The sequence below is a fragment of the Erpetoichthys calabaricus genome, chromosome 7, assembly GCF_900747795.2.
Source record: "Erpetoichthys calabaricus chromosome 7, fErpCal1.3, whole genome shotgun sequence".
Taxonomy (NCBI): Eukaryota; Metazoa; Chordata; class Cladistia; order Polypteriformes; family Polypteridae; genus Erpetoichthys; species Erpetoichthys calabaricus.
In genome coordinates this window covers 133,173,727-133,193,237 of record NC_041400.2, presented here as the reverse complement: position 1 = coordinate 133,193,237, position 19,511 = coordinate 133,173,727, and the positions used below count along the sequence as shown (strand labels likewise).

The window sequence follows — 19,511 nt, the reverse complement described above, 5'->3', positions numbered from 1 at the left end:
AGTTTTTAAGACAGACGTTTATTTTTCAATTTTCAACTAGCTTTACGGCTTGTATCAGTTTTCAGGCAGCTACATTAATTGTTTCATTTAGAGAAAGGTAGGAATTTCAAATAAAAATCTGTTTTCAAAAATGTATTTAAAATTAATTCAATTTCATAGTCTTTAGGAATGCTTTCATAAGTAAAGCCTATGTCAAATCAGACAACTTTTCCAGCAATTTTCACTCATAGCTTTCATTCACATAATCTTAGCAAATATGAGGCAATCGGCAGCAGACTCCCATGAAGCCGATCGTCTAATATGACACACACAACAACTGAGACCAACTAGTCCGCGACTGGCTAGGAAAAGAAATCAAACATGTTTAATTTTCTCTTTAGTAGCAGGAGCGGACTCTTTGCATGTGAGCTTCAACCAACAGTGCAAAGCATAGAATGTGGAAACGAGGAATAAGGAACACGCATGTTTTGAACCTCAAATAGAATAGAAGCAGATCTGTCTGATGTCTTGTGTTTGATATACTAAAACAGAATTGAAAAAATAAAAAATAATAGTGTCTGCATCCGAATGCACCACAGCTATTAACCCTTGACACAGTGCTGGTACAGTGCCGGCTCTGTCAGGCTGCACTGGGACTGTTGACCTTGCAAACAGAAGAGAAGCTTGTCTTGTATGTTACTTTCCATAACTGAATGGAAATAAGAAGTCAAATGCAGAGATTGCTGCTGAGCCCACTGAAGTTGTTAACACTTCATACATTTCCAGCTACATCAGGCAAAATGCTATTGGCTGTCAGAAAAAAAGGCAAACACGACTGCACTGGAAGATCACTTCTCAGTTGGTAAACGTGAGATGGGCTGCAATTTTCAGTCATATAATTTGACATGGTGCACTGATGAGATCAGTGACTGTGATCGGCAAAAGTAATATAATGTAATATAATGTGGCAATGGCATAAATCAACAAGTCAAGCAAATTTTAACAGGAAAAAATGTATATTTTTAGGATTGATTAATTCTACATGGAAGTAACCATGTTGAAAGTGTAGTTCTAAAGTTCACTGTCTATGGGACCTGACAAATCACTTTTAACTTTTGAAAAAAATAGTACTCTTTTAAAATACTATGAATGGTGCTGAAATGTTGATGAATTAATAATTTAAGATGTTAATTTAAAATTATAAATACATAAATTGAAAAATTGCCCTACAGAGTGTCTGTTCAAGTTAATTACTTTCCTGATAGAACCATCTGCAAGACGCTGGCTATACATTTAACATTCATTATGCTACTTTTCACAGCAAACCCCTAAGGAAAGAAACAATTTGTCTGATCAAACACCACTTCCATATCACGTCCCTGGTAAAACATTTTCTTTTCTCTCTTTGCCAGCTACTGAAGAGTTTTAAAAGGCTTCCATTACTTTTTAACTTCCTGCATGTTGTGTCATTTGTCACTCAGCACTATTTCATGTCTGTTAAAAGCACACGTCAGATATCATGCGCTTTTTTCTGAATAGTTTCAAAGTGACCACCCCAACTACAGCCCTCGCCATACTGATTGGTAATACATACATTTTATGACAACAATCTTCAGTTTATCAGTCAACAATCCTGGACAGCAACAACAACAGATTTTTAAAAGCATGTCTTAAACTTCTCCCAATTTTATTTCTGTACGTATGCGTAGGCTGCATAATGGAACATGTTTTGCGATTGGTGGCCCAGTGAACAGAGGAGAATGAAGACATGAAAGAATTCTTTGAGGAATCCCATAGAGAAATAATTTTTGGCTGCCCTATGGGAGAACCATCCACATGAAGGTTCCATAAAGAGCCTTTATTTATTTAAATCTGTATATGGTTCTATAAATAGCCATGAAAAGCTGATAACAGATTTCTGAAATACTAATGGGTTCATGATCTTAAAAGGACTCCTGCTGCTCACAGTAACAAAGTCTAAGTTCAAGCTTTCTTGACCTGTTAGTGTCCTGCTAATTAGTCTACTACACATTAAAGATTTAAGCTTTGTTCACATATTAGAGAATGAAATGGTTCTTTGTCAAGCATTAATTGTATCAGAAACCACACAATTTGATAAATTGCCATTTTAGAACCACTATTTTTAAGAGTACAGGAAGTACCTAAAAAAAGAGAGGAGTATAAACAAGCATGAATGATTTATATTGTTACTTCAATGCGGAAATAAGGTCTCCACCAGGTGGCACTAAGTGGTGTAATGCACTACATGTCTGGAAAAAGAAAAAGAGAGGTAACTTAGTTGTATATGGGCCATGATCTCTCATGGGGCTACTGGGAAGGCAACCAAGCAGATGCCAAGAGCATCTGAGCTTCCCTACAATGACAGAGTGAAACATAATTATAAGACTTCATGGCTGATAGAAGGCAGTAAGTGATCTCGGGCAGGAGCAGCAGAGGACATGTTGTTCTAAAGCTGTCATGGGTTTGTGGCCCTTTAAGAAAAATTGTAAGACCAAATGCGCAGGGACACAAGGAGTTACTAGTGGAAGCTGGGTGTAATGTCCTTCTTGCAAAAGTATGTCCCTTAACACTCCCCACCACCATCCACATTACAGGACTTGATTGGAAATAACCCAGAGTGAAGTTTAAACTCTACTTAAGCCCAATACAGTTAACGTTATGTGGCGAGTGTGAGACCTCCACTGGCAGAAGTGTGTAAGAGATCAGATTACAGAGAGAATGCAATAGAGAGAGAGACACACACAGAAAGTCAGCGAGACAGATTTACTGTAACTACCTCCGGTTTTGGTTCTTTTGACTTACTTGGCAATACCAAGAAAAAAGTTTACAACTATAGAGCCCCCAGTCTTTTTGACACCATAGACACTCCTGCAATCAACGGTTTGATGACAGGACATAAAAATGGATGGGTGGATGGTAAAAAATACCCTCAATAATAAAGAAATCAGATTGCCTGAAAAATCTCTCTAACAAAAACAGAAAATAAGCAAAAAGATCAAACCAAAAGATAAATATCATATATACAACAGTAGACAAAATAATGAATTCATGTAAGGTCAAAGCTACAAGTAGAAAACTCAAAGCACATTACCTGAAAAAGAGAAAAGTATTCAATAACAAAAGAGTCAACATAACAATGAAGGGTAGTCTGAAAACACTAGGCTAACAAGTATAGTTTGGAGGAATTTCCAGAAAATCATGTTGAGAAAATAATGGCATGCAGAAGTTCACTGTGCAAAATGAAGCATTTGTTTGAATAAAAAACAACTTTTAGTTCCACAGGTACATACGCTATGCTTATATATATATAACATCATTCATCTTCAAATCAGTTTGCCAGGGTCGCAGTAGGCTGTAATTTATTGTGACTACATAAGCAAGAAGCCCTTAGTCAGCCGAGTACAGATCATGCAAGGCCAGTTAAAGTGGCAAGTCACCCTAACCAGCAAGTGTTTCTGATGTACAAGGGGATACAGTGAAAAGACACCATGGACACAGGGAGAGTGCACAAACTCCATATACAATGGCTCAGCCAAGAGTATCTCTCTGCATCTCTGTGCAGCCCTTACTCTAATACAAAGATGGCAGACCATCAGTCAATCAGTTTTGATTTTATAAAATGCCTTTCACACAAAGCAGAATCACCAGTTCTAATACTTATATTGCATATATGGAAACAATCTCTTTACTTACTGTATATACTTTTAAGTGTGATTGTAAGAGCTCATTTAACACTGAACTGGATACCATCTCATGATACTTTAACAGCAAATAATAATTCCATCTAAACCTAATAAGGTAGACTGAAAAAGTAATTGGGTTCATTTAGAAAATAATTCAAATAGGAATGAGACTGTATTTTGTTGTTAATGCTATCCTGGGAACACATCCAAAGCTAAGATTGTCAACTAAATGTGGTTGTGTGTCATATTGAAATTTTGTGTATTTTATATTTTATTGTTGTATTTAAAGTCATTTATGTGCTATTCCTTTAAATGTTCTTATGTTCCATGTTCTTTGTGTGTGGAGCCCCAGGAGGCGGGCCCACCCTGATGTCATTGCTACTGAATCCTCCCTCTAACTATAAAAGGCAGGGAGCTGGAGAGATCCAGTAGTGGTTAATGGAAGTTGTTTGGAGTCTTTTTGTAAATATTGTTTTTTCAACTGATTTATTATTTTTTCTTGACTTACGAACTCAATTTGTTTGCGAGGGCTGGTTGTAACTCAAGTTGGTTGTAAGTAAAGACTATTTTTCCCATAAGAAATAATGGAAATACCCTTAATGTGTTCCGAACCTCCCACAGCAACACTTACATACATTTTTTAATAAAAAACGGTTGTATAATGTGCATAATTTACCAAAAACACCAATACTTTTTCTAATGTACTAACTAAAAGTTATAAAAAGTGCCCAGCCTACCAGAAACAACAATTTCATACTGTACTCACCATTTAAGTTGACATCTTTGGCTTGCAGGAAGGGAAGAGGAGAATGAAATGGAAGGTGGTTACTGTTTGGAAGGAGACATACAAATCTTTTCTTTGTAAAATTGTCGAGATGGTGGATTTTGACATGCTATACATATTAGCGAGATCGGTCACACGAACGCCACTCTCATATTTCCATACAATTTCCTTCTTCGTTTCGATTGTGATCGCTTTCTTTACCTTCGTTACCTTCTCTTCCTTCCTTAGCAATTATTGAAATAAATTATATAAATCACTGCACTGACCGAAATTACGTCCACAAACACATGTATCTGGGCTCCGACTGACGTTTACAAACGCTCTCGGCTGTTTGTTTACAATCGCACAAGTAGATACACATGACCGTATTCGGGTTGTAACGCAAGATGTTGGTCATAATTCAAAACAAAAATTTTGGTCGTAAACCAAGTTGTCAGGCCGGTCGTATATCAAGGGTCAACTGTATTTTGGTTTGTATTTTGGTTTATGGCTCTTAGGTTGTACTTTGAGACTTGTTTGCTTAGGATTGTTTTTAGATAATTTTGTTATTTTTTTAACAGACATTTTCACTTGATAAAGATTCTGCACTATTAATTGTCTATTTAAGCTGGAGTGTTCACGGTATCCCCCTCTTTCAAGGTATTTTTGCTATTTCAAGACCATAAAGTATACTTTGAACTCTAAAAATTAGTTTACCCAATTTTGGAGGCTGCTATGCCAGATGCCTGCTACTAGCTGTTGAGGGACTAGCTGTACTGGGGTAAGACTTTTCTGACCTGGCCAGTGAAGTCATTGTCGTACTGGTTTGGGCTTCTTTTAGAGGCCTCATCCCCATTTCACCATGTTTGTGATGCCAAATCACAACAAATGTACTGTACATAAGAGCTGAAAAAAGTAAGACCATAAAGACAGAGAGTCAGTGTTAGGAGAATTACATTAACAGGAAATTAAAAAATACGAAATAAGAAGATTGGTTTTCAGGTACGATTTGGACTTCTGTTTTAAAGATTTTGTATTGTGCTTTAAAAAAATCCAATTATTACCCAAAACTACATTCTCAGGGTAATTTGTTGAGGAATAAGCTTTCTGCATTTACACATTTTCTATGAGGTACACCATTTCCATGAAACGGAGTTATCCTGACAAAGGAACAACTAGCAGTTTTATACACTGAAGACATAAATCTGTGCCTACATTAGTGTTGGATCGATACTGAAATTTTGACTTCGGTACTGATACCAGCTTTCACATCAAAACCCAGAAGTTTCGTTTCCCTGGGCTGAAAACTTGTGCATCTTCCCTGCTCAGCTGGTGTCCAGCCTTAATGATTTGTGCTCAAAGGTATACAGTTATATGAAAAAGTTTGGAAACTCCTCTTAATTCTTTGGATTTTTGTTTATCATTGGCTGAGCTTTCAAAGTAGCAACTTCCTTTTAATATATGACATGCCTTATGGAAACAGTAGTATTTCAGCAGTGAAATTAAGTTTATTGGATTACAGTAATCCCTCGCTATATCGCGCTTCGCCTTTCGCGGCTTCACTCCATCGCGGATTTTATATGTAAGCATATTTAAATATATATCTCGGATTTTTTGCTGGTTCGCGGATTTCTGCGGACAATGGGTCTTTTAATTTCTGGTACATGCTTCCTCAGTTGGTTTGCCCAGTTGATTTCATACAAGGGACGCTATTGGCAGATGGCTGAGAAGCTACCCAACTTACTTTTCTCTCTCTCTTGCGCTGACTTTCTCTGATCCTGACGTAGGGGGATTGAGCAGGGGGGCTGTTTGCACACCTAAATGATACGGACGCTTGTCTAAAAATGCTGAAAGATTATCTTCACGTTGCTACCTTCTGTGCAGCTGCTTCCTGAAGCGACATGCTACACGGTGCTTCGCATACTTAAAAGCTCGAAGGGCACGTATTGATTTTTGATTGAAAAACAAACTCTGTCTCTCTCTATCTCTCTCTCTCTCTCTTTCTCTGCTCCTGACAGAGGGGGTGTGAGCTGCCGCCTTCAACAGCTTTGTACCGGTGGTGCTTCGCATACTTAAAAGCCAAACAGCCCTATTGATTTGTTTGCTTTTCTCTATCTCTCTGACATGCTCTGCTCCTGACGCGCACTCCTTTGAAGAGGAAGATATGTTTGCATTCTTTTAATTGTGAGACAGAACTGTCATCTCTGTCTTGTCATGGAGCACAGTTTAAACTTTTGAAAAAGAGACAAATGTTTGTTTGCAGTGTTTGAATAACGTTCCTGTCTCTCTACAACCTCCTGTGTTTCTGCGCAAATCTGTGACCCAAGCATGACAATATAAAAATAACCATATAAACATATGGTTTCTACTTCGCAGATTTTCTTATTTTGCGGGTGGCTCTGGAACGCAACCCCCGCGATGGAGGAGGGATTACTGTAACAGAAAATATGCAATATGCATCATAACAAAACTAGACAGGTGCATAAATTTGGGCACCCCAACAGAGATATTACATCAATACTTAGTTGAGCCTCCTTTTGCAAATATAACTTGCAAATATAACAGCCTTTAGGCGCCTCCTATAGCCTTTGATGAGTGTCTGGATTCTGGATGGAGGTATTTTTGACCATTCCTCCATAAAAAATCTCTCCATTTCAGTTAAATTTGATGGCTGCCGAGCATGGACAGCCTGCTTCAAATCATCCCATAGATTTTCGATGATATTTAAGTCAGGGGACTGTGATGGCCATTCCAGAACATTGTACTTCTCCCCCTGCATGAATGCCATTGTAGATTTTGAACTGTGTTTTGGGTCATTGTCTTGTTGGAATATACAACCCCTGCACAACTTCAACTTTGTGACTGATGCTTGAACATTATCCTGAAGAATTTGTTGATATTGGGTTGAATTCATCCGACCCTTGACTTTAACAAGGTCCCCAGTCCCTGAACTAGCCACACAGCCCCATAGCATGATGGAACCTCCACCAAATTTGACAGTAGGTAGCAGGTGTTTTTCTTGGAATGCGGTGTTCTTCTTCCACCATGCAAAGCGCTTTTTGTTATGACCAAATAACTGTATTTTTGTCTCATCAGTCCAAAGCACTTTGTTCCAAAATGAATCTGGCTTGTCTAAATAAGCATATGCATACAACAAGCGACTCTGTTTGTGGCATGAGTGCAGAAAGGGCTTCTTTCTCATCACCCCGCCATACAAATTGCGCTGAATTGTATAATGATGTACAGATACACCATCTGCAGCAAGATGTTCTTGCAGGTCTTTGGAGGTGATCTGTGGGTTGTCTGTAACCATTCTCACAATCCTGCGCATATGCCACTCCTGTATTTTTCTTGGCCTGCCAGACCTGAGTTTAACAGCAACTGTGCCTGTGGCCTTCCATTTCCTGATTACATTCCTTACGATTGAAATTGACAGTTTAAACCTCTGAGATAGCTTTTTGTAGCCTTCCTCTAAACCAGGGGTAGGCAACATCGGTCCTGGTGAGCCGCAGTGGCTACAGGTTTTCATTCCAACCCAATTGCTTAATTAGAAACCAATCATTGCCAATCTCAGACCTTATTTAATTTTATGGCTTGTTAGTCTGTGCAATGTAAGGCTCTTATATCGTAGATTTTTTTCCTTTCCAAAGATATCATCCAAATGATATGAAGCCTAAAACAGATCATTTTCAGTCTGTCACATTTTTCTATTAAGTGTTTTATTAAATCAAACAGTGCATGATGAACACACACAGATGTAATTGGAAAAAAGCTAGCTGGAGAACTGCTGGCTGCTTTGTCTTTTACATCTTATTGCTAATAAGGAGCAATTAAAACACTGAATGCAGCAGTTTAAGATTGAAATAAGCAATTAAGGTTGGAGAACCTTAACAAGCGAGACCACTAAAATGAAGCATCAAAATGTCACTTAAGCAATATGTGCTTCATCAGCAATAATTGAGTTCTCGTTAAGGAACTGGGTTGGAACAAAAACCTGCACATACTGCGGCTCACCAGGACCGACGTTGCCTACCCCTGCCCTAAACCATGAGACTGAATGATCTTTGTTTTCAGATTTTTGAGAGTTGCTTTGAGGATCCCATGCTTTCACACATCCCTAAACTTTTTCATATGACTGTACATACTGTATATGATAATGAAGGGCAAATTACCCCTTGAAGTTCCAATCACATGGTGCATATATGGAGCCATTTCCCGAAATTTGTATAAAGCTGATATAGTACTGTTTTAAAAATTTGATATTTTGGTACTTTTTCAGTACTGGTATACTGTGCAACACTCATCTAGATCCAAAAGATATCCAGATTGAGAGCATAGGTGTTACCAAACAAAGTAAGAACACATAATGAAGAAGCAACAAAACATTGAAAAAGGCCATGATCATCCCCAAATCCAAATTCATTTTGTTAGTAAAGGATCAAGATGCAGCCTTTCCAAAGTGAAATGTGCTTGAATGCTTTTGAATATGATGAAAGCTCTTCATAGTCAAATGTTCAAAAATTATTATTTTCCCATGATTATGCTATATTTCTGACATGAACTCTTCACAATGGTAAACATAGAGGGTTTGCAAAAATGTATATTGGAATTTCTAAATTGTACAAATATGAGGTCTTGATCAGTAATGCTACTTTGTCATAACTCTGGCATTGTATGTTAAAAATTATTCCTACTCTTTTTAAAACCTGTGTTAATCCAAAACTACTATTATACTGTACGTGTAAATCGGGCTCAAACACAGTCTGGTTTATGGTAACTGAGATGGAACAGGCAACCCAATCTTCCTGCAGCTCATCACACCAAATTCACTTCATTGTCCTGACGTCCTGTTGAACTCCTTATTTTTCTATTGGTTCACTTGTAGTTGTTTGAGTCAAGCATTTATTTTTAAAATTATCATCTTTCTCTGAATGTTTACTTAAAGTAGTGAACAAATAGCCACCCTGATAAGTAAAAGCTGACATCAAATAATTTAAACTCCTCCATAGGACAGAAGGTGAACTTCCTCTTTCAGGGTAAGGAATCTTTTCTCACATGGCTACACCCAAACAGCTTTAAAACAATTTACTTAAAACATGTAAAATGACACATTGTTTGCTCAACTGTGCAATATGCTACATTCACCCTAGCAGTGTCACACCTAGTAGTTAAGAACATTATCTGGCTTGTTATCTGAGAAAGCCCTAAGAAGAATATACACCTAACAGATTAAATTTCAGATAAACACAAATGCATAAAATCCTGATAGATGTTATTGTTCATGTTTAGCTTTACAATAACTTTTCATTACTTTTCCAATGCTGTTTACACTTCTAGCACAGTTCTTTCTAGACAGCTATCAACCCATATTGTATACTCACAAAAATTGATCATTGCCACAAGAACAGGACCTTTAAACAAACTTTGTAAAAGTATAATAGTACATTTTGAAATGTATTACAAAGCAGTGAGATATTCAACCTTTTTTTTTTTATTTCTCCACTCTCAGACTGTAGCGTCTACACAGAGTTTTCCATGACAAAATACAATGCAAGAGCATTTAAATTAATACCAGTGCTTTTATGGAGAAATACTTTGATAAAGTAAAAATGAAACAAATATATAAACAAATACATGTAGATAGATAGATAGATAGATAGATAGATAGATAGATAGATAGATAGATAGATAGATAGATAGATAGATAGATAGATAGATAGATAGATAGATAGATAATTTGTCCCCGGAGTAGTGTGAAATGCAACAATAAATATATAAATATATAAAAACCATAATGATGTTAGCCTAAGCAATTAAATGTGTCATGAAATATGTTCCTGATGCATATTTCTTTACGTATTAATTTAATTATTTCTTTATTTATTTATTTCAGCGACACTGCATGCAACTCAAAAATACCTCTTGAAACTGAAACTGCCATTTTCACCCATTGACGTTGAGAGGGTGGGCTCTAGCATGTACTGTTTTATGACTGGTGCACTGTCTGTAGAGGGAGTCCTCACAATGACAACTTTGCACATGTCTATGAGACACAGGATTTCCAAGGTAAGCAAAGTTCATGATCAAAGTGGTGACAGTGCGCATCCATGGCAGGTATCAGTGCAAGAAAAAGTTGTCCAGAATTACTACACGAAGCAGATGCTTAATTTCAAGAAGTCCTAAATGTATCATTCCCTGAGGAGACTGCATCTGACACGTGATTTTCACTGAACAGTCCAACTTGTAGCTTTGAATTCGTAGGGCATTGACATGGAATTTCCAACACAGAAATTCATATTTACCATATATATGATAGCACACAAATGCAGCAACACCTACCCTAATTCCCCAAGTTATCACATAGTGCAGACCTTTCAAATTAAACAGAAACAACACCTCAGTTAGTGCTGCTCACTCAGGGCTGAAGAGTCTTGGGTTTGAATCTCAGCCCCAGCACTGTCTATGCAAAGATTGTTTGTTTCACTTATATGCATGGATTCTCCTCCCACATCCAACAGTGTGTATGGTTGTTCCAGGTTGGCCATGTACAGTATGTATGCCTATGTCCTGTTGTGATGATGTGGGGTTTTCTTCACTCTCCCACTTTCCTTTTGGGAGACTTTTTGAACCGGATGAGCTGGACAATGAGGACACCAACAAAGCAAGGGAAAAGGTGCAAAAGTGCATCAGTGCTTTTATTAAAAACAGTTAAGATCAAATCAAAACAGTGTCCAAAAGAAAGTGCAATGCTGCAAAACGTCAATAAATAAATAATCCATTAAAAACAGTGAAAAATGTGGAGGTTAAAATCCAATAAATAGTTCCATTAAAAGCGAGGTTAAAACAATAGCTGGAAGCAGTCCTTTAAAAACAAAATCTGGTGCCTTCTTCAACTGGCGGCTCCCCGGCTTCTCCCATCCCAGCCATGCACCAGGGGAGTCGCCATACCTGTAGCTGACCTTCTCTTCCTGCTGGTCCGGAAGCCTTTTGGTTCCTGGCTCCGTAGGGCTCTCACTAGACCGAGACTTGGGTTCCCCAGCATCCAGGGCGCTCACAATGGGGCTTCCACCTCCCAAGCCTCTAACTCCCGCTGCCTTCTATGGCTATACGCGGCGAGCCAACCACATTCCATGCACTCCTGCTCCTCACAAGCACTCAGCAGGGGAGCAACTCAATCAATCTGCCCTCGGGTGCCGGCCAAACACCCCACTAGGGATCACTTGTCCCAGCAGCCTGTCCTTCTTACATCGAGCCGGCTCTCGCTCGCTCGCTTACTCACTCACAGTGGCATTGGCTTTCAGCTTCCTGCTTTCTTCTTCCTTCTCTAACCTCTGTTCTTACTTTCAATTTTCCCTTTCCACTGCACTCGCGCTCCTCCTATTTATAATGGGGATGTGGCCCAGATGTGACGATTAGCAGCTCCCGGCATCAATTACAGATATGGACGATTCCTCACCTGTGCACTTAAGCGAGAAAATGCCTGCACTTACGTTGTGTCCAAGAACCACTCCAGCCACACTACCACGCCCCCTCCTCTTTAAGTCACGAGTGTGGCAATTATTTATTTAAAAACTGGCCTTTTCTTCTAAGCCACGGGCCCACTATACCACACCTGTGCTTGAGTGATGTCCCACCCAGGGTTGTTTCCTACCTTGTGCCCAAAGCTAACACGTTAGGCTAGAGTCCCTTGAGAGGTGACTGAGGTGGACAGTAGCATTTGTAAACAAAAAAATCTGCTGGACAAAAGGCAGACAGTGGTGGGGGCAAAGGGTAGTCAACTCACCAACACAGAGTGCAATAAAAATTGAATACTTTCAAGTCCTACCTTAGAATGCCTTGCTCCTGTATAACTGGTCTGAAAGTGTCCGGCATGGTTAAGTAAAATAAGATTTTATTTGAAGACTGTCCAGCACTGGCATAGCACTAGATGGGTTGACACGGCTCTTTTACAAGTAAAGGCTCAAAGGAAAGCCTTTTCTTATTCTCTGGAGTCTGCAAACTCATTCTTTGATCCAACAAACATTTTACAAGGGTGGCGCTATATCCATGTCTCGTCCCCATTTTGTGCCTATTGTTGCCCCAGCTTTTATACAGTAGAGTGTTAAGACAATAGATGGATTAACATCAGTTTTAATGTCCCCTAAGTGCAGTCTCTTCCTGAGTTAATCAGAAAACTAAACAGTGCCATTAACTGTATAAAGGAATAGCAGTACTAGTTATTTTCAAATTACTTGTAGCACTTCATTTCCAAGTACTCAAGCTGGCATGCTGTGAATATGCACTTTTCCAGTATGGTGCCAGATTAACTGAGGCAGCCAGCATCCAAACTACCGCCCGCAATAGCCATAACATAACATTCTTAAACCTGCTTAAACAGTGGATTACAAGGGCCTATGCTTTACCATTTTTTGCTTCCTTATCACATTTTGCGGGCTATAGGCAAAAAAAAAAGCAAAAAAGGCGGAATGTGGCAGACAGACTTGAGAGTTAACCCTTCCTTATCAGATTCTGCCACCTTCACAGAGCGAAACAGAAAAATGTACAGGGTCAGAATTCAAATTAGAAAAATAAAGAAGAAACAGAAGTGAATATTTGGAAATAATACTGGTAACGGGCATTTGAAAAATGGCATTTGTAAACTGTGATTTAAGTATTTTCTTTTCAAGGAGAATATCAGTAATGGATTAAATGCATGAAGTTTGCTCACATTTTTCTTCCCCTGGTTCAAGTCTAAGATGAGTTCAGTCTGTTCATTGACCACTGCATACAACCACATTATATTGACAGTCACCTGAAAAAATTGGTAAAGTAAGCTACTGTTTAAATGTCGGAAGGAACTATAATAACATGAAGGTCTGATGAGATGTGAACTAAAATTAAATGGCAAAATACATAATACTTTCAAGTATTAAAATCAGATGTTATAATTTTCCAATAAAAGTAAGAAACAGAAGCACTCAAAGAAAAAAATAAAAATTGCAAATCACAATAAGTAAATACTGAAAATAGATAAGGGCGGCACGGTGGCGCAGTGGGTAGCGCTGCTGCCTCGCAGTTGGGAGACCTGGGGACCCGGGTTCGCTTCCCGGGCCCTCCCTGCGTGGAGTTTGCATGTTCTCCCCGTGTCTGCATGGGTTTCCTCCCACAGTCCAAAGACATGCAGGTTAGGTGGATTGGCAATTCTAAATTGGCCCTAGTGTGAGCTTGGTTTGTGTGTGTCCTGCGGTGGGTTGGCACCCTGCCCGGGATTGGTTCCTGCCCTGTGTTGGCTGGGATTGGCTCCAGCAGACCCCCATGACCCTGTGTTCGGCTTCAGTGGGGTGGAAAATGGATGGAATGGATGAAAATAGACATTTTCCACATCACATATTTCTGTTGCATACAATTTTAAAGCCAACAAATGCACCAGCAATCATAATGGAGATAATAGAAAATATGAAAATCACAATTACTAGGAAACACGCGAAAATCCAGTCCTCAAAAAAGGTGGTTCATGAGCTTCTTCTTCCTTCTTACTATAATGGAGTTTGCAGACATCAGTATCCGCAGGCAGCTGTCTGTGTTCATCGTACCCACATTTTGTATCCCGTAGTTGACATGCATTTGATAAGCCTGTGCAATGTGTTTCACACTCAGCAGATGTTGCCTCTATTCTTTTCCTCTCAACAACACCGCGTAACCACACTGTTGTTCTTTTCTTGTCAGCCATGGCATGTGCCTGCGCCACTGTTTGCTGTGAAAAGGACCTGAGGCCTGATTACGTTGTTGGGGTAGCCTGCACCTCCATTTTACTACAGGAGCATGTATCATGTCATAAGCTCTCGAACAAGACCAAGATCAAGGTTCTAGGCCCAGTGGTTGGAGAGTTTTTACATGACCCATGGACAACCCTTATAATTTTATAAATATATACAAAATTTTGCAAATCCCAGTGTAAAATCTGATAACATCTTCGGCTCATTACATTTTTCTACAAGAAGGTGTGTTAACATGTAATTCACAATTGGAAAGTCCAGCAAATCCAAATATTGGAAAATACTGGAAATAAAATAAAGAAATCACTGCAGAAGTTGAAAATGTTAGAGAATACAATGGATATTCAGGTACTGGAAGATATCAACACAGTAATTAAATTGTGTCAAATACAGGCAGCACAAGTACATCATGTTATGTCATTTTCTAACACACATAATCCTGATCATGGTCACTGGGTTAAGGGTGTTTAGCTTATACTGGTTATACTGGCTAGCATAGGGTGCAAGGCAGGAACAAACCCTGAACAGGACACCAATCAATCACATGGCAAACACCAATTCACCCAACCTGCATGTCACTGGACAGTGAGAGGAAACTGGAGCACCTGGAGGAGACCCATGCAGACACAGGGGAGAATATACAAACTCCACAAAGGGAGGACCCTTGATGTGAACCCTGGTCTCCTTACTGCGAGGCAGCAGCATCACCATGATGCCCTACTAAGTGCATCAAAGACATTAAAAAATTAAAAATGAGAAAAATATCAATCTATAAATTCATACACTTGAATTGCTGTATAATTTCTTCAAATTCCATTCTTAGAAAATGCTATTGAAGTCAAAAAGGAAAGTAAAAACTATAAACTGGATATGCGTAAGCACTCAATAATGTCCAATCAGAAACTGGAAGTGTGGGATTATTTGATGAGTATCAGAATGTTTTGTCATTTTTTTCTACCCATTAAATAATCATTTGTTTCTATTTTCTGCACACTTTCCTTGCTTTCTGATTGGAGAGTGCTGCGTTCTTTCACATTTCTGATTTGTACCCTTTTTGTTTTCATATTCAGTGTCAGCAACAGTTTCCGATTGTGAAATTTAAACAGCATTTTTACTACATTTGCATACTCCTTTTCTATTCTGACAATTACTTGCAATAATTAAATTAATATAACAAATGCCATAATCGAATTCCAATTTATATTTTGTACTTTCAATGTTTACAAAAACGTTTGCATCAGGTTTCAGCGTTTTTCATTGTAGTTTCACTTTTTGTGAACTATATGTTTTTTTTGCACATCTTCTTTCCAATTACTGAATACTCTTCCTATTTGTATTGTTTTATGTCCTAACATACTTTTGTGAGTCAGCGGTTTTCTCCTTGAAGTAATTTCATTTTTTTTTTTTGTTTGTTTAAATTCCTAAAATACCCTTCAAGTCATTTTCTGTTTTTTATTTTACTGTGATTTTTACCCTTTTCACATTTCCCATTACTGTCAGTGAAAGCAACAAAATCTTTTAGGAAGCATGATACTCTATGTCAGTCATATAACATTTGTCACATTTTGCTCCTCATCCTTTTGACACCTATGGCAGCAAAATGTGACAGGGCAACAAAATATGACAGAACACGGGAGTCTGTGCCAGAAAGCAGGAGAGAGCCCTGGATAGCCGATCACAGCACCGAGTCACACACACACACACACACACACACCACATTCTCCTCTCTAGAACAGGGTCATCTTAACAGCATCATGGGTCCCCGGGCAAAGTAGTACTCTGGGGTCCCTGCTTTGATAGCAAAACAAAAACATAAATAGGCATCAGAAACATTGTGGGCCGCTATGCTCCTGGGCCCCCAGGCTAGTGCTCATTGTGCCCATACGTTAAGATATGATGGCCCTACTCTAGAAAATATATTCTAAACACAAAAGCCGCCATATCAAAAAGTTAAACTTCACATATGCTTCTTTGATCTGTACTGTGCTACACAATGTGGTGTATATTAGATCAGGATATATTTGTTTCTGCACAAATGTGAGCATGCCAGTTCACAATACAGTACTTAATATATTGCATTCATGTAGATTGGGTGCAAACGGCCCCTTAAGAAAATTAATAGAAGTCCTTTTTATCTATTTTTAGTGTTATGTATCATCGATGTATCACGCAACTTTGGCCAGTCCCGTCTCTTAAAGGGATTTTTCCGGGCGGGGTTTCGTTCCTTAAGTTTTTTTTTAAACCATAAAGAAAAACATCTAAACATTTTGCAAAACACTTTCCAGTGGAGTTTCCGTGCCTCTTAAGGTGTGGTATGAAAAAAGCTATTCTAGATCATGTACTAAGCCAAGCAATACTGCAGTATAAACAGATTTTGTTGTTTTTAAATTCAAGCACTTTTAAAAGTAAACTTGAATGCATAACTTCAAACAGGCGAGTTAAATGCAGATCGTGGGTATGGAGCAAGCGCACAGTCCAGATCACTCTAATTACCTGACCCGAATGAAGCGAGTTCAAAAATAAATGCATGAACTAAAAGATCGCGTTAATAATAATGAAAAAAAAATCATTTGACACTTCCATGCTTTAGGGATGACATTTAATCGCAAACAGACTTTACAGGGTACAGAAAATTCGTCAAAATAAAAATGCGAGTGACCAGTCCAAGCAAGCTATCATTTTAAAGACTCTGCTCTGCTTAAACAACGATTTGTACACAGAAAAAAACTTCTGTCGCCTCAACTACCAGGCCCAATATACAGTACATAGTTGTTGCAAAACTGCTTCTGTCGTGTTTAAAGAACCGCTAATACATCCAAAGCACAGGAAACTTCCTAGTCTTCACCTCTACAGAATAGTTTACACCGTCCTCAGTGGTAACAGGGCACTCGCGGACAACCTTGTCAAAAAAAAAAAGTAACGCACCTCCGTCTCTGTTGACTGGGATTCCGAGTCCAGTATTACAGATTTCGTCCTTCCGCCCAGTCCGATGGCTTTCCGCAGTTTGACTGATTCTACTTGTCTGATACTTTAGTTTCGTGGCACAATTTACATAACAGCACACGTGCGCGAAAGTCTCTAACGCATTTCTTTTGGGCACCTCTGTCCTCTGTGATTAAGCAGCGCTTCTGAAACAGCCCGCCTCCGCCTTCCTACCTGCTGTATTCCCGGCTATCACTCAGGGAGCCCGCCTACCAGTGCTCACCTAAATACCGAGGACTTTGAACCGGGAAGTTTTTTTGTGATTTCGGAAATTCACAAGGTATGAAAGGCATGCACTGATTTAATCTCCAGACAGATCTTGATACATTTATTTATTAACTGCTTCATCCGGTCCAAGGTCGTGGACACAGTTTATCCCGGCCGAAGCGGGCACAACGCTGGACGGGGCGACAGTTAATCAAAAGTGCACACGCATCATATTTAATAATCTGGCCAGATGTACAACCTTTCATACAGAACGAGGAACACCGCATAAATTGGAGAAAAGCAACGCGTGCACGTGCGGGACGAGGAAACTTTGCTTCGTAGTCATTTGAACTGCGCTGTTCATTTGGTAATTCAAAAATGGGAGCCTAATTTACTACGACATAAAGGAACGCTTTGTAATGCAAAAATGACCATCCACACGTTTTGTCCATCTACTAAGATCTTTAAATCTCAGCCGATACGTTTGTTGATATTTAAATCTCATAAATTTTTAATTTGGGCCGTTTAGTTTCCTTGTAGATCATAACGTGTTTCTAGTTTATGTTACTTTGAATTACATTCGTGTGAATTCTGTAAATCATTTTTTGAAGATTGGTTCTGTTAAGTTTAATTGTAATTGTGTAAGGTATTGTATGAGGAAGTGTAAGACTGGTATGGGATATGTACAAGGGAAGTGTGACAGTGGCGAGGTCTACCGTAGGAGTGGCGGATGCGTTTAAAGTGGAGGTGGGATTACATCAGGGATCGGCTCTGAGCCCTTTCTTATTTGCAATGGTGATGAACAAGTTGACAGATGAGATTAGGCAGGAGTCTCCGTGGACTATGATGTTTGCGGATGACATTGTGCTCTGTAGCGAGAGTAGGGAGAAGGTTGAGGAGACCCATAGGTGGCTCAAGGGAGGAGAGGAATGAAGGTCAGTAGGAACAAGACAGAATACTTGTGTGAATGAGACGTTGGTCAAAGGAATGGTGAGGAAGCAGAGAATAGAGTTGGCAAAGGTATATGAGTTTAAATACTTGGGATCAGTAGAACAGGGTGACAGGGAGTGTGGAAGAGAGTGCAGGCATAGTGGAATGGGTGGAGAAGAGTGTCAGGAATAATTTGAGACAGACAGTTACCAGCAAGAGTGAAAGGGAAGGTCTACAAGACAGTAGTGAGACCAGCTATGTTATATGGGTTGGAGACGGTGGCATTGACAAAAAGACAGGATAAAGAGCTGTGGGTGGCAGAGTTAAAGATGTTAAGGTTTGCATTGGGTGTGACAAGGATAGCCAGGATTAGGAACGAGTACATTAGATGGTCAGCTCAGGTTGAACAGTTTGGAGACAAAGGCAGAGAGGCGAGATTGTGTTGGTTTGGACATGTGCAGAGGAGAGATGCTTTGTATATTGGGAAAAAGATGCTAGGGAAGGAGCTGCCAGGCAAGAGGAAGGCCTAAGAGAAGGATTATGGATGTGGTGAGAGAGGACATGCAGGTGATGGGTGTGACAGAGCAAGATCCAGATATGGAAACAGATGATCCTCTGTGGCGGCGCCTAACAGGAGCAGCCGAAAGAAGAAGAAGCTCTGTTAAGGGTAATATATAAAATATCGATTGACTGATTATTCAGATTTCATTAATATACACTCTTAAAAATGAAAATTGTAAAATGAGAGTTTACAGGGTTGTGTGGTTCCTTGTAAAATCGGAGTTTGACACAGAACCATTTCATTCTATGAAGGTTTCTTTGCATGTGAAAACTGGTTCTTCAGCTTCAAAAAGGTCCCAGCATTAAAATTGTTACTCAAGATATGTATATGCATTTTAAATTTGAAATGAGAGTTTTGTGTGATGTAAAGTTATTGGATACAGTGTTATCGTCTTTGTCTACTGCTCTTTGTTCAATTGGCCGCAATTTAGATTTGAGAACTTATCTTTCGTTATGGTGCAAAACCATGGTGCTGCATCAGGAAGGACAACATTTTTTTCCTTCAATCGATTGTGGACACACTCGTTCCGATAATTTTTTTGGATCCAAAGTTTTGTGGACTTTATGTGTATTGTAATCGTCACATCATTCCACTGTGAAAATCCTACGCTGCTGTGCTTAACTTGTTCT

The 19,511-nt window shown here is 39.1% G+C and overlaps 1 protein-coding gene across 2 annotated transcripts in view; it reads right to left on the bottom strand.

Annotated features, from left to right (window-relative positions):
* sh2d4a (SH2 domain containing 4A) overlaps positions 1-17,382 on the bottom strand; it is an 88,876-nt gene extending 71,494 nt beyond the window's left edge. The window contains exons 1-2 of one of the 2 annotated variants that reach the window (XM_028805410.2): positions 17,127-17,382; positions 13,154-13,237 (exon numbers count right to left, since the gene is read on the bottom strand). The gene's annotated coding sequence lies outside the window, so the exon portion shown is untranslated. The remainder of the gene's footprint in view (positions 1-13,153; positions 13,238-17,126) is intronic. The other variant, XM_028805408.2, reaches the window with a different exon arrangement.
* Between the last annotated feature and the right edge of the window lie 2,129 nt (positions 17,383-19,511).